Source organism: Protopterus annectens, chromosome 1.part0 (assembly GCF_019279795.1).
Source record: "Protopterus annectens isolate FY-2018-M chromosome 1.part0, PAN1.0, whole genome shotgun sequence".
Lineage (NCBI taxonomy): Eukaryota > Metazoa > Chordata > Ceratodontiformes > Protopteridae > Protopterus > Protopterus annectens.
Window position 1 is genome coordinate 296,132,874 of NC_056725.1, and position 12,878 is coordinate 296,145,751.

At 43.2% G+C, this 12,878-nt stretch overlaps 1 protein-coding gene across 1 annotated transcript in view; it reads right to left on the reverse strand.

The window, feature by feature from the left end:
- PRKCE (protein kinase C epsilon) overlaps positions 1–12,878 on the reverse strand; it is a 3,007,622-nt gene that overhangs the window by 1,150,129 nt on the left and 1,844,615 nt on the right. The gene's annotated exons all lie outside the window — the stretch shown is intronic.

Consider the following 12,878-nt stretch of genomic DNA (forward strand, 5'->3'; position numbering starts at 1 on the left):
TGAGTAAGTGTCAGGTCACCACTTTTGAAGGGCTGTCAGACCTTTTGGTGAGGGAACAAGCCCTTAGCACGTTGCCTGAGGACATGAGAATCTGGTTAGCAAACAGGCAATGCAATACTGCAGATGAGTTGGGGAACAAGGGAGACATATATCTGGCAAGCAGCACATCACTGTACAGGAAAGGGCTACCCAATGCTGCTTATGGGTCTAAGGGAACCCATGGTGGGCAGCCTAAACTGCCCCAACAGAGTGCACCAGTAGCAGGGGAAGCCACTAGTCCAGGTACACATCCAGGACCAAAGGTTAAATGTTTTAAATGCAACCAGTGGGGCCATGTAGCATATACATGTCAACAAAGGCAAAGTGGGGAACAAAAGGTGGGAGAGCCAGTAAGTGGGAATGACAGAATGTCAGCAGTAAGTTGTCTGAAGACAACAAGGGTACCAAACTACCACAAGAGGTTATATCCTATCGTAGAGGATGGGAAAGAGGCCATTGCTAAGAGAGACAGCCTCTGACCTAAGCACTGTTATGCACACAATGGCTAAAGAGGAGCACTACTTCCTTGGGCAGTCTACTCCAGTCACAGCTTTACAAGGGACCCCATTCCAAATACCTTTGGCTAGGGTTCACCTTGACTGGGAGGTAGGAAAAGGAAGCCAGCAAGATGTGTTTGAGGGTAACCCTGCAGATGTCCTGATAGGGAATGATTTTGATAATGCAGTACTGTGTCTTCATGCAGTGACATGGAGTCAGGCTTCGAGACAAGCATGTAGGTCTGGTAGTCTGGAGGGGAGGAGATTCAGACAGACCACAGACTTGAAGCCAGGACTGGTATGGTGGTTACTTCTGGGATTTAGCTGCCCTGTAGCAGTGAGACTTAAGGGGAGCCACAGCTGCTTGTGGGTACTGATGTTCCCTTGGACAGAGTGACTGCAAGGGCAGAAGTGAGTAGTAGTACCCATGTTGACAATGAGGCACTGCTGTCACAGGATACTAGACTTCCTGTGGAAGGGGAGCTGGGAAGGGTTACAAAGAGAAAGTTGAGACAGACTCAGCTCTCAGACCCTACATGACAAGGCCTGAGGGAGGTAGCTAGTGAGGCACCTGATTTTCAAGGGAAGGGGGAATCTGTATACTGGGACAAAGGGGTACTGTATATACAGTGGTCCCCTGAGGGAAGGGCAGAGGGTGAGAGAATACAGCAGCTGGTACTCCCAGAGCATACCATCTGGCACTTCTAGCGATAGCCCACGATATTCCCTTTGCAGGTCATATAGGCATAATGCATACAAAGAGATGTACTATGCAGAACTTTTATTAGGCTGGGATTTCCAAACATATAACAGGGTACTGCAGGACATGTGAGCAGTGACAAAAAGTAGGCAAGGCAGGAGACAAGGTGAAAGCTCCTTTGATTCCTTTGCCTGTGATTGAGGAGCCATTTCAGAGGGTAACTATGGATATTGTGGGGCCTCTGAGTACCCCAAGTTCCACATGGAAAAGTGTATCCTAGTGGTAGTAGATTATGTTACCAGATACCCTGAAGCATTGGCCCTATCTTCCATTGAGCTAGAAAAGGTGGCAAACAGTTTGTTAGAGGTTTTCAGCAGGGGAGATTCCCAAAAAATGTGGAGGACTGTATATTATTTTATGACTTCCACCATTTACCAAAAGATCTAAGCTCTGTGTGTTTTCGCAGGTAGATGCTAAGATGAATGGTTTTCACCTGGGATAGTCAGATGACAAGTAGTGATGTTCATAGGTTCATACTAGGCTATCTGCCCTAGGGCATTTATAAGCCTAGCCAGAGTGCGTTTGGCTTTCGCCACCCATTTTAAATGAATTTTGCTATGCCCTTTTTCAAGGTTAGTATACTGTGCCTCTGTCTAACAGTGACACAGAAGTGATACCCGGAGTAAACCTACAATCACCCATCCACTCATCAAGATTCCTCTTGAAGAGAGTCAATGAGGGACTCTGCCTAACCTGGACTGGGATTTTATTCCAGAGTGAAGGGAGCCTCTGGGTTATGAATCTGTCCCTCCAGCATGTCCTATTAATTTCAGTTCAAGTCTCTCGAGCGCATAGCTCGATGGGATTTGGATTTTCTGAGGTGCAGCATGTCCATTAATTCTGGGTTGGACATGACTTTATATGTCAGGCACAGATCGCCTCTGAGCAGGCGGTATGCCACTGAGTAGAGCTGGAGTTTCTTTAACCGGGCAGCATATGGCATCTGTTTGAGCCCCTTGATCCTCTTGATGAGGTACTTTTGGGTTCTTTCCAGTTGCTGCAGGTGTCTCGTAAGGTACATCCCAAAAGGGGCATTGTACTCAATTATGGGCCTGATGAGGGATGAGTAAAGAGGCACAATGATCTCCCCTGATCTAGATGTGAATCCCTTCATGATTAGGTGGGCTATATAAAATGTTTTTCTAACCACTTTGGCCACGTGGTTGTCAAATGAGAGATTGCTATCAACTTGGGTCCCCAGGTCCCTAATTACTTCTTCTGTACTTAATGGATTACCACCTATGTGGTAATTTGTGGGCACTTTGTTTTTGCCAAAGGGGATGACTATACACTTTTTGGCGTTTAGCTTGAGGCCATGGCTCTGGCACCAGTTGTCTGTTTCTATGAGGCCCTTTTGGAGGATGCTTGTGTCGGGAGGATGCTTGTGTCGGCTGGAGAGTCGATTATGGTGCCCAGTTTGCATTCATCTGTGAACTTGGTCAGCCACAGTCCTTCCTTGTTGGCCTGTACCTCCGAGAAATATATACCGAACAACAGAGGTCCCAGGACTGAGCCTTGTGGGACACCACTTGTAACTGGTTTGGAGTCTGACATGGCTCCAGCAATTCTAACCATGTGGGTTCTGTCCTTGAGCCAGTTTGCAACCCATCTAGTGACATAGGGGTTTATATATAAGCTGGTGAGCTTATCTATAATGCCCGAGTGGGGTATTGTATCGAAGGCTTTTGCGAGGTCCAGGTAGGCTGTGTGGACCACCTTCCCCTCGTCAATGGCCTTGGTGACTGTTTCAAAGAAATCGACCAGGTTTAAGAGGCAGGATCTGCCCTTAACAAAACCGAACTGGGTAGGATCCAGTGTCTGTATGTCCTCAATATCTTTATTTATGAGGTCCATGATGATCCTTTCCATAGCTTTGCAGATCAAGCTAGTCAGGCTTATGGGGCTATAGTTTCCAGGATCCGTTGAGACACCACCTTTGTGGAGAGGGACCACTGTTGCTGTACACCACTCTTTGGGTACATATCCTGTAGTAAGGCTGAGATTGAACAGTAGTTTTATGTTTGGGTTAATCTTCTTGGAGTTGATGTAGGACACAGCTCGGGACACCGTCTGGTCCCATTGATGCTGTGTTTTTTGATTTGGAGAGGGCGGCTCTTACCTGAGCATCTGAGATGTCAGGGAGACAGCACTCTGCTGGGATAGATATTTGCCCTTTTGGTGGGGAGGGGGGGTAGAAGTTTGCGCTGAACCTGTCAGCTAGGATGTTGGCAATGTCTGTGGTTTCGGTGTATTTTTTGTCATTGTGGACTAATTCTGAGCATATCTGGGAATTCCCACCCAGGTTCCTAACATAACTAAAGAAAGCCTTGTGATTATCCTTAGTGTCCTGTGCAATTTTTCTCTCGAAGCTGGCCTTAGACAATTTTATGAGTGCCCGTAGTTTTTTGCTAATACTGATCAGAGATGCCTTCCCTTTATGGGATTTTGCTCTATCATGTAGTAGCTTCCTCCTTCTATTGTATAGTTTGTTTATGGCTGGGGTCCACCAGACAGGACGTCTGCCTTTGGAGGATTGGGTATTGGTTTTATATGGGATAGCATGATCCATGCATTCCTGAAGGTGTTCATAGAATGTGTTTATAAAGGATTCTGCGGTCTGGGCCGTATTTTCCACAGGCCCGGGGGCTTTGAAGGATTCCACCTCAGTTTTGAGGAGTGTGAAATTTGCTTTAGAGAAGTTTTTCACTATGGTTTTCTGGGCAGGGGGTGAGGTTGGGATGTGAATATCCAGTGACATTAGTTTATGGTCTGATCTTACCAGTGAGGGATACACTTCTGGTCTGGAGCATAGAGTCCCCATGTTGGTGATGATCAGGTCCAGTATGTTTTCCCGTCCTGTGGAGTGGTAACAAGTTGTTCCATAGCATTTGAGTTTATAAATTCTAGGAACCTTTGGGCTAGGGTGTTGGAGCTAGAGTAATGCTCCCAGTCTATGTTTGGGTAGTTGAAGTCGCCCAATATAATGGTGTTTGGAGAGACCTTCATATTTTCCAGTGTTCTCAGGAAGGCCGAGTGGGGCTCCTGGGTTTGGGAGGGTGGTCTGTAGCAGGCTATAAACTGGAAGGCAGTTTTACCCACTGTTAGTTGCACATGGATAGTCTCTGGTGCTTCGTGCTGTGCCATCAACCTGGAAGTGTGGGTATCTTTGACGAATATTGATACTCCCCCTCCTTTTGTGGTTCGGTCCAAGTTTTGGGGCCGAAAAGCATGGTATGAGGTATAACCTAGTAGTGCTGGGGTGCTTTCGGGAGCCTTGAACCAGGTTTCTGTTACTGCACAGATATCGATGTTCTCCATGCTAAGGAGAGTTTCGAGTGCATGCATCTTGAGGTTTAGACTTCTGGCACTGAGTAGCATTACTCTTAGTTTCTTATCCCTTGTGATACCTATGGAGATGGGTTTGTCTTTTGAGCCTTGCCTAAAAAGGCACTATGGGGGTAGCAAGAGCCTTTGCCAATATTCGAAAGCCCAGGGGTGACAGGTGCAAGCCATCCTTAGTGAAGCATCGTGGCTTGTCGAGCATGTCATCCCAGGCTGACAGGCATTGGATCCCCTTTGAATGACACCAATACTTAAGCCAATTGTTGAAATTGATCATCTTGTCTTCATATTGTGGCATCATTCTTGGTGAGGGTAAGATGCTACTCAAGGTCAGGGTCATACCGGCCTGGGCTACATGCTCAGAGAGCTCCTCTATGTCTCTTTTCATGTAGTCCAGGGAGGTACGTCTCAGGTCATTCACACCAGCATGGACAATGACTGAGTCATATTTGTACTTGCCTTGGAGTGACCTGAGTGCTTGTGTTATGTGGCGGATCCTAGTGCCCGACAGGCAGCTCACCACGACCTTCTCCTTGTTCAGCCTGGTGAGCGGGACATCAGTGTGCCTGACGATAGAGTCACCTATTACAAGTGTATCAGGTGTGTTGTTTAGCCTTAAGGGCTGTGACTGTTCGGCACACTGGCTTTGTGAGCTATGTGTTGCACATGTTTTGTTTTGGGGTAGCGGTTGCTTGGGTGTCTGCTTTGGAGGTCTCTGCTGCTTAGGCAGATTTTTATTTAGAGCCTCCGAGTATGTTTTTGTGTGTTTATGTGTTTGGTTTGCTGTCGTGGTAGGTCTATGTGAGACTGGAATTGTAGTGAGTGTGGTTTCTTTCTTCTCCTGACTGGTTACGCCAGTACTGAGTTGAGAGAGCTTAGCCTCCAGTTTGGCTCTACGGTTGCATCTCTCACATGTGTTGGAATTTGTTGGGAGGAGGAGAGGGTTGTCTGTGTACATGAGGCAGTTGTAACATTGCCTCAAGATTCCCAGATTCACCAGCTGGACCGGAGAGGAGATTGACAACTGACCTTTGGACATGCTAGAATAGTATTGGGAATTCCTTTATAATTGAAAAAAAGGGGCCAATGGGGAACAAGGTACTCAAGGGGAGTTTGTGAGGGTGTAGTTCTTTTAATTTTTTAGTGCTGACTTACATAATTGCTTTAGTGAGCAAGTGCCAGGTAACTTAAATGCAATGTGTTACAGGTAACTTAAATGCAAAAATGACAAACAGTAACTTTCTTTCAAGTGAAACAAGGAAATAAGTACAGTAAGCAGTGCAGATATCACTAGGGATCCACAGAAGTGCTGAAAAGCCGCGTTTTAGGTGGAATTAGCGTTTCAGGGAAATAACAAGCAAACAAACAAGCATACAAACAAAGCTAGATTCAGCAGACCTGGATCTAGTCTATGCTACAGCAAACAAGGTGTACCAATTTCAGTAAGAAACAGTTCAAATATGCAGGCACTATAAGCCTTTAACCAGAAATTCCCAGCACAGAAGGGCAGAGTCCAGCCTCTCCTCCCACAAGAGTGCAGACCATGAACCTTCTTAATGTAAAATAACTGGCCTGAAGCCCAAGTGCTTAAACCAGAACTAATACACTTTTAGAATAACAGACATTTAGCCCTCAATCAGCAGTTCCCAACTTAGAAGGATGTAAGCTACCTGTCCTGCCACCACAGTGCAGGCCACAAACCTTCCTAATGTAAAACAACTGGTCTGAAGCCCAAGTGCTTAATCCAAAAGACTTAGAATGAGTGCAAGTATCCCAGCAGCAAAATGTGAGATATTAATTTAAGAACTCTCTGAGAGAGACTGTACATTTTGCATTTTGTCTTTGACCTGACAACATCAGCTGGAAAACCCACTCACACATCTGTCTTCCCTCGCTATGCGTAAGTAAGTCTAGGGTTCAGTAATTCCTCTTAAATACAGTTAGGAATATAGTGAAGTATAGCTTGGGTGTTCTCTTTATGTTCTCAACCCTAAAGCTGTGCCAGTGGGGAGTCTTATTGGTGATCTGGAGTAAGAGGGAGAAACCAGCCCCAGAGTGACTTTGGTCTGTGTGTGCTCTTAAGGGAAACTGCACTTTACCGTGTGTGTACTTGTTATCCTCCCAGTCTGCATGTCCTCCACTGTTGCTAGTGGTGAGGATTGAGGCTCCTTGACTACTGGGCCAGTGGTGGGATGTCACAATAAGTATGGAGTGCAGGAGTTTGGATACACAGCATTTCCTATTATATGTCGGACTTGGCAGTGGAGAGAGGGACATTTGTCTTTCAAGTGCAGTCACTTGTTTGGAGGAGTACCACTGGAGAATGTTTCTTAAGGAAGGAGGACATTTAATAGGTTGATACAGGATATTGTGACTGTTAACTATGTGAGAGTTTGGTGCTGTTGAACTTCTAAACCAGTTAATTTGCTTAAGAGCTGGGCAATGATATGATTTGCTTTATGCATTCATGGCAAATTTTGTAAGTTTTGCTGTAATATTGTTCTGTTTTTGATAACTTTGTATTCTGCAGTTTTGTAAAAATAGGAGCTACACAAAGAAATTTGGGAACACCTATGCAGAAACTATAACTTTCCTGCTGATATACGTGAGGCAAGATTTTGCAAGGTACAGCAAGCAAATTTTCTTACATGTATTTTAAATACTAGCTTGAAAGTAAGGATTCAATTTCAAGTTTTCATTAATGATAACGCCAAGTAATTTTGTGTGAAGGACTAGTTCAATGTTAGCATTACTATTATGTAACATAGCAATAACACATGGTTGTGTGTGGTTAATGCTGGATTTTCCCACAGTTGGTGTGGATTGGTCATGAGGGCGAAGCCTGTGTGCCCAAACAAAGCCAACCATCAGTAAATCCAGCATTACCCACACTCAGCCATGGGTTCTTGCTATCATACAATGAGATTATTTACGAAAAAAGTTACTTACTTTCTTAAATAATGTCTTTGTATAATGGTGCAGTGTTGCTCTGCCACTTTTTTCCTGGTATCATGGGACTTTCCTGATGTATTGCGCATGCATATGGGACTTACATTCCCAAACTTAAGCAGTACCATCAGTGCTCTGGAAAGGAAGCAACGGAAAAATATCTCCATTGCTTTTTTTTTAATAAAAAAAAATGAAATCTGGACAGTTCAGACATATGAGAAAGACAAGGCAGAGAAAAAAGGATAATCAGGTACGTTTCTTTAGTTTTGTGTAATGTACATGATTTTGCTTGTATTTTCCCTGTCCAGTCTCTATTGTACTTGTTTGGATTTCAAAGTTTATTTTATTATTATTTTTTTTTTAATTAAGAAAACTGGAAAGCTCTGTAACATATATTAACAGAAGAAAGTCAAGGCGTTTGGACTTTTTTCTATTGGTATATGCTCAATTTTACAACTGTTACACTGGTTCAGCTGACCAATCAACATGCACGTTTTTGAATGTTAATTGCCAGTCACTGTATAATTATGAATAACTGCTTGTTCTCTGATTTTTTTAGGAATGAATATAATAAATTTTATTTTTTTTTTTTTTTTTTTGGGGGGGGGGGGGTCAGTAGAAGTTGGAATTTTGTTACCAAGTTTCTATTGCTGAAAAAGACTGCTGGGTTTTCAGCTGTAGTCCCACTCTTGTTTTGTCTGAACAGATTAAGGTTGAGCTGTCTGCATATAATACTAAGGAAACATGTTTGCAGAAGAGAGAAAATCATTTATAAATATGTTAAAACAGCAGTGGTCCAAGTACAGAGCTTTGAGATTCTCTAACTGTCACTGGTAGGAAGGAACAGCAAGTGCCATTCCGTTTTACTGCTTGACGTCTGTCACACAAATAGCTACAGATCCATGTGATAGTGGAAAGAGAGAGGCCTAGGTTAGACAGCCTTTTTATCAGGAGTTCATGGGAGACTGTGAAAAGGACAAATCTAGGAAAAGTGTGGAGATGAGGTTACCTTTTTTCTTTCTATATCAATGGTGTTAAGAATACGTAATAGGGCTATGGTAGATCTGTGACGGAAGCAGAAACCATGTTATGTAGGAAACAGAAAGTTGTTGTTTAGAAGATACTTAAAAGGTTGTGTATGCAACTTTTGGGAATCTTGGAGAATGGTAGAAAAATGGCACTTAATCCGTAATTAGTGTGCTTAGTAGAATGTTCTCCATATTAGGTAAAGGCAGGATGTAGGATAGCTTCCAGATTTCTGGGATGTAAGCTTCATGAATGGATCTATTTATAAGTCGGGATACTGGATGTTACTATACTGGGAGAAAGTTTCAGGTATCTGCATTGTAAGTTATCTACTGCAAGATTAGTAGGTCTGGGTTTCAGAAGGTAGTTCTTGATAGTGCAGGTGGGAACTGGTTTGAGTAAGAAAAGGCAAGCATCTAGTTTTGCAAGAGGGGAGGCTGAGAAGGATTATTTGGAGACTGGCTGACTACAGATATACCAGCTACTATAAAATATGTTGAACTTAGACACAATGACTTCATCAGTTTCTGTGGTAGATGGGCTAGGGTGTGAAAACAAAACTTTGCAGGATTTTAGCAAGTTTGTTTAGTGCTGTCCAAAATTTGTTGGGGGTTTTTGTTGTTATGAGTTTTATACACTGAGGTAGCAGTTTTTCTGATCAGATTTTACTTGCAACTTCGTCTGAATTCGTAGCTGTCTGTACTGCTGGTACTGTTGCATGTTTCTGATTGTGACCCATGCTTTCCAGGATTTGACCCCTTCTCTCAATAGCTGCTGCTTTTTTTTTTTTTTGCAGTTAGCCAGCTAGAATTGCTTTTATCCATTTTTCTATGTGGGGCTTGTTCATTCAGTATATTCAGAACAATTTCATTAAACTACTCGGTTATCTACTGTGTTATTGAGTTCAGTGTATAGATGAAAATTTCTTTACTAAATTTAGTCGTTACATACTAGGTTACATTAATGAGTGTATGGGGGAGTGTGTATATAGTGTTTACTGCTGATCATGGAGAGTCTTTTGAAGAATCTCAGATTTTCTGATATTGTTAGGGATGGATATCAGGCTGTAGTCATGACTGGATGAAGTTTGTTTGTTTGTATCTACATGAAGTGGTAAGCTGAGTGAAACTGAAGAGATGCAGTGATGGGGTCGCCCAGTCATGATTTGAGAATTGCCAAGTAAGCAATAATGCCTGACCGGGTGTGTGTTAATGTGCAATTAACGCCTATCCATGGGTGTTATGAGGTCCGACACCGCAGGAGGGGTACAGCTAGGTGAAGAACATGATATGCAAGCAGAAATGGCAGATGCATCTATTTTAATACTTCAAAAAGAAAGGCCCTACTTAAATAATTCTGAAAGGTGTTCCAGCACTTGATTCTTGTCAGCATTAAGTGGCATCATACCTTTGGCCAGGCACCAAACAATAAACCTTTTCCACTTTGATAAGTATGATTTTCTAGTAGTTAGTTTTCTTACCTCTCTCAATACTGATAACACTTCAGTAAAATAAGATGCATTACATGGTACTAGATTCCAATCCTCCAGGCTGTTAGTTTGAGTATGGTCAGGTGTGGATGAATGACAGACCATTTGTGTTGGGTTAGTACTTCTAGCAGCAGTATCATGCTTGGCCTGTCTGACCTCACTTTCAACGATACCCTGGGGATCATGAGTAATGAAGGAAGGCATAGACGGTTGTCCACTCTCCATGAACCTGTTTGATGGATTCCAGAGCAAAACCTTTGTAACTGTATCTTCAGTGGAAAGGCAAAGAGATACATACTGGTTCTTAGGTTCAGGAAGCTCTCTCTCCATCTCTTCAGCATCAACTCATTGGGGTCCAGAAGGTCGCTGATCAAGAATCTGCTATGGTACTGTTTTGGCCCAGGGTGTAGGTTGCTATTAATTTTAATTGTGGTTTTTTTTGTGCCAGAAGCCATACTTTTACTGCTAAACTGCATAGGGGGTATGAATGAGTTCCCCTTGTTTGTTTATGTACCACATCACTGCGGTGTTGACAGTTCAAATCTTCAGTGTTCCAGGGTTTAGGTTGCTTTCGAAGGCATTTACTGCAGGAAACACTGCCAGCATTTCTTTTTGTTTTTGTGTAGTTTCCTTTGTTCTGGAGTACAAAGTCTCTGCACCTTCAGCTGTTCTAGGTATGCTCCCCAAACTATGTTTGAGATGTCTGAGGTGATAGTTCTGTCTGCCTTTAGCAGATAGAAGCTTGCACCTGGGTTCTGTAAAATGCTCTTTTTTCCACCAAATTAGTTTCTTTTTCAGGTGGGGGAAGAAGTGGTACCAGGGTTTTTAAAGGGTGAGAATGCTGTTCCCATGTGTTTTTAGGAACTACTGGAGGTTTCTTATGTGCAGTTTTGCAATGGGTATCATTAAGAAGCAGGATGCCATGTACCCCAATGTCCTTAGGAATTCTCTTACTATGACTGCGTCTTTTTCCACTAGGTTCTGAAGATAAAGTTGGAAAACAAGAGACCTTGTTCTGGAGAAAGAAGACCTCTAGTTGGACTGAGTTTAAAGAGAATATTTGTACATTGCTGACGACTACAAACTAGGAGCCATAGTCCAAATGATGTGGACATCCTACAGAAGGGCCTCACTGAGACAGACGCCTGGTGTCAGAGCCATGGCCTCAAGCTCAGTGCCAAAAAGTGCATTGTCATCCCCTTTGGTAAAACCTCTGTACCCATGAACTACCACATATGCAGCAGTCTACTTAACGCCGAATGTGTGATAAGGGACCTTGGGACCCAGGTGGACAGTAGTCTCTCCGTTGATAGTCACATCGCCACAGTAGTCAGGAAGTCCTTCTACGTGGCACACCTCATCATAAAAGGGTTCTCATCCAGGAAAAAATAGGTCATTGTTCCCCTCTACATTACACTCATTAGACCCATTATAGAGTACAACGCCCCTTTTGGAATGTACCTCACAAGACATCTGCAGCAGCTGGAAAGGCCACAGAAGTACCTCACAAAGAGGATTATTGGCCTCAAACAGATGCCCTACACTGACCATCTCAAAAACCTCTAGCTTTACTCCATAGCATATAGCCTACTCCGAGGTGATCTCTGCCTAATATATAAAGGTATGTCAAACCCAGAGCTGTTGGACATGCTAAACCTACAGAAATCCCAATCCCTCTGAGCTACATGCTTTAGGGACCTAAACCTTGTCACCACAATAAACAGGACATGCTGGAGGGATAGATTCCTGTCCCAGAGACTTCCCATGCTCAGGAACAAGCTACCCATCTACGTCAAGCAAAGTTCCTCATTAGCACTCTTCCAGATGAGTGGATGGGAAATAGGAAATACACCCCGGGGATCACTTCTGTGGCTCTGCTCAACAGGTGCACAGGAAAATAACTTCCTTGGGTGGTGTAAGCCAGGGAACCTTGTTGGCTAGGCTTACTTAGGCCCTTGGGCCGATACCTAGTACCTACCTATGAACCTATGCATTGAGCCCTACAACACTGACTTACAAAGAAGATACGAAAATGAAGAGATTTAGATTGTACTGGTGAAGGTGCACGGCTGTCACGGAAACCAGTTTACTTTCTTCCTGGTTTCTATCCCGGGATTATATATTTTTGGATTAAGAATTCCTTCACTGGATTGCAGTGCTGAGCACTGGTTTATTCTGACTGCTGTAAACAGCATGTGAATGCGACAGCAGCACTGACAGCAGTGTTTTTTGAGTTTATGGGATATACTTCACATATTCTCACTGGTCTGCCATGAACTCTAAGAACAGCACAAAGTATGTCTGCCTGCTCCAAAATGCTATGTCCTGTACATTCATATCAGGGGTATTTCCCATGCTGCACAAAGACACTTTCATGAACAAGACTTGTGCAGCATGTCTCTACAAATTCCAGGATATAAACTGAACAAAGGATACATAGAACTAAGCAGAGTAACAGTAACCTTTGCAGGGAAAATATACTGCATTTATTTTCATACAGCTTATCAGTTGAGGAATCCTACTCCAGAATAAAGTACCACACCACTTTCTCAAAATGAGTTTGTCTCAGAGCACAGAGAAAATATATTTCTCTGTTAACAGAAACATTCTCCACATATTGCATTCTTTGATGTCATTTCAAATTTCATAAGTTGCATTTATGGCTGCAAATCTACCACTTTACTACTATCAATAGCACTGCCATGACATCCACAAACAAGTGCGAAAATATCCCACAATGCTGTAAGTAAACATGTTTACAATGCAACTATGTTTG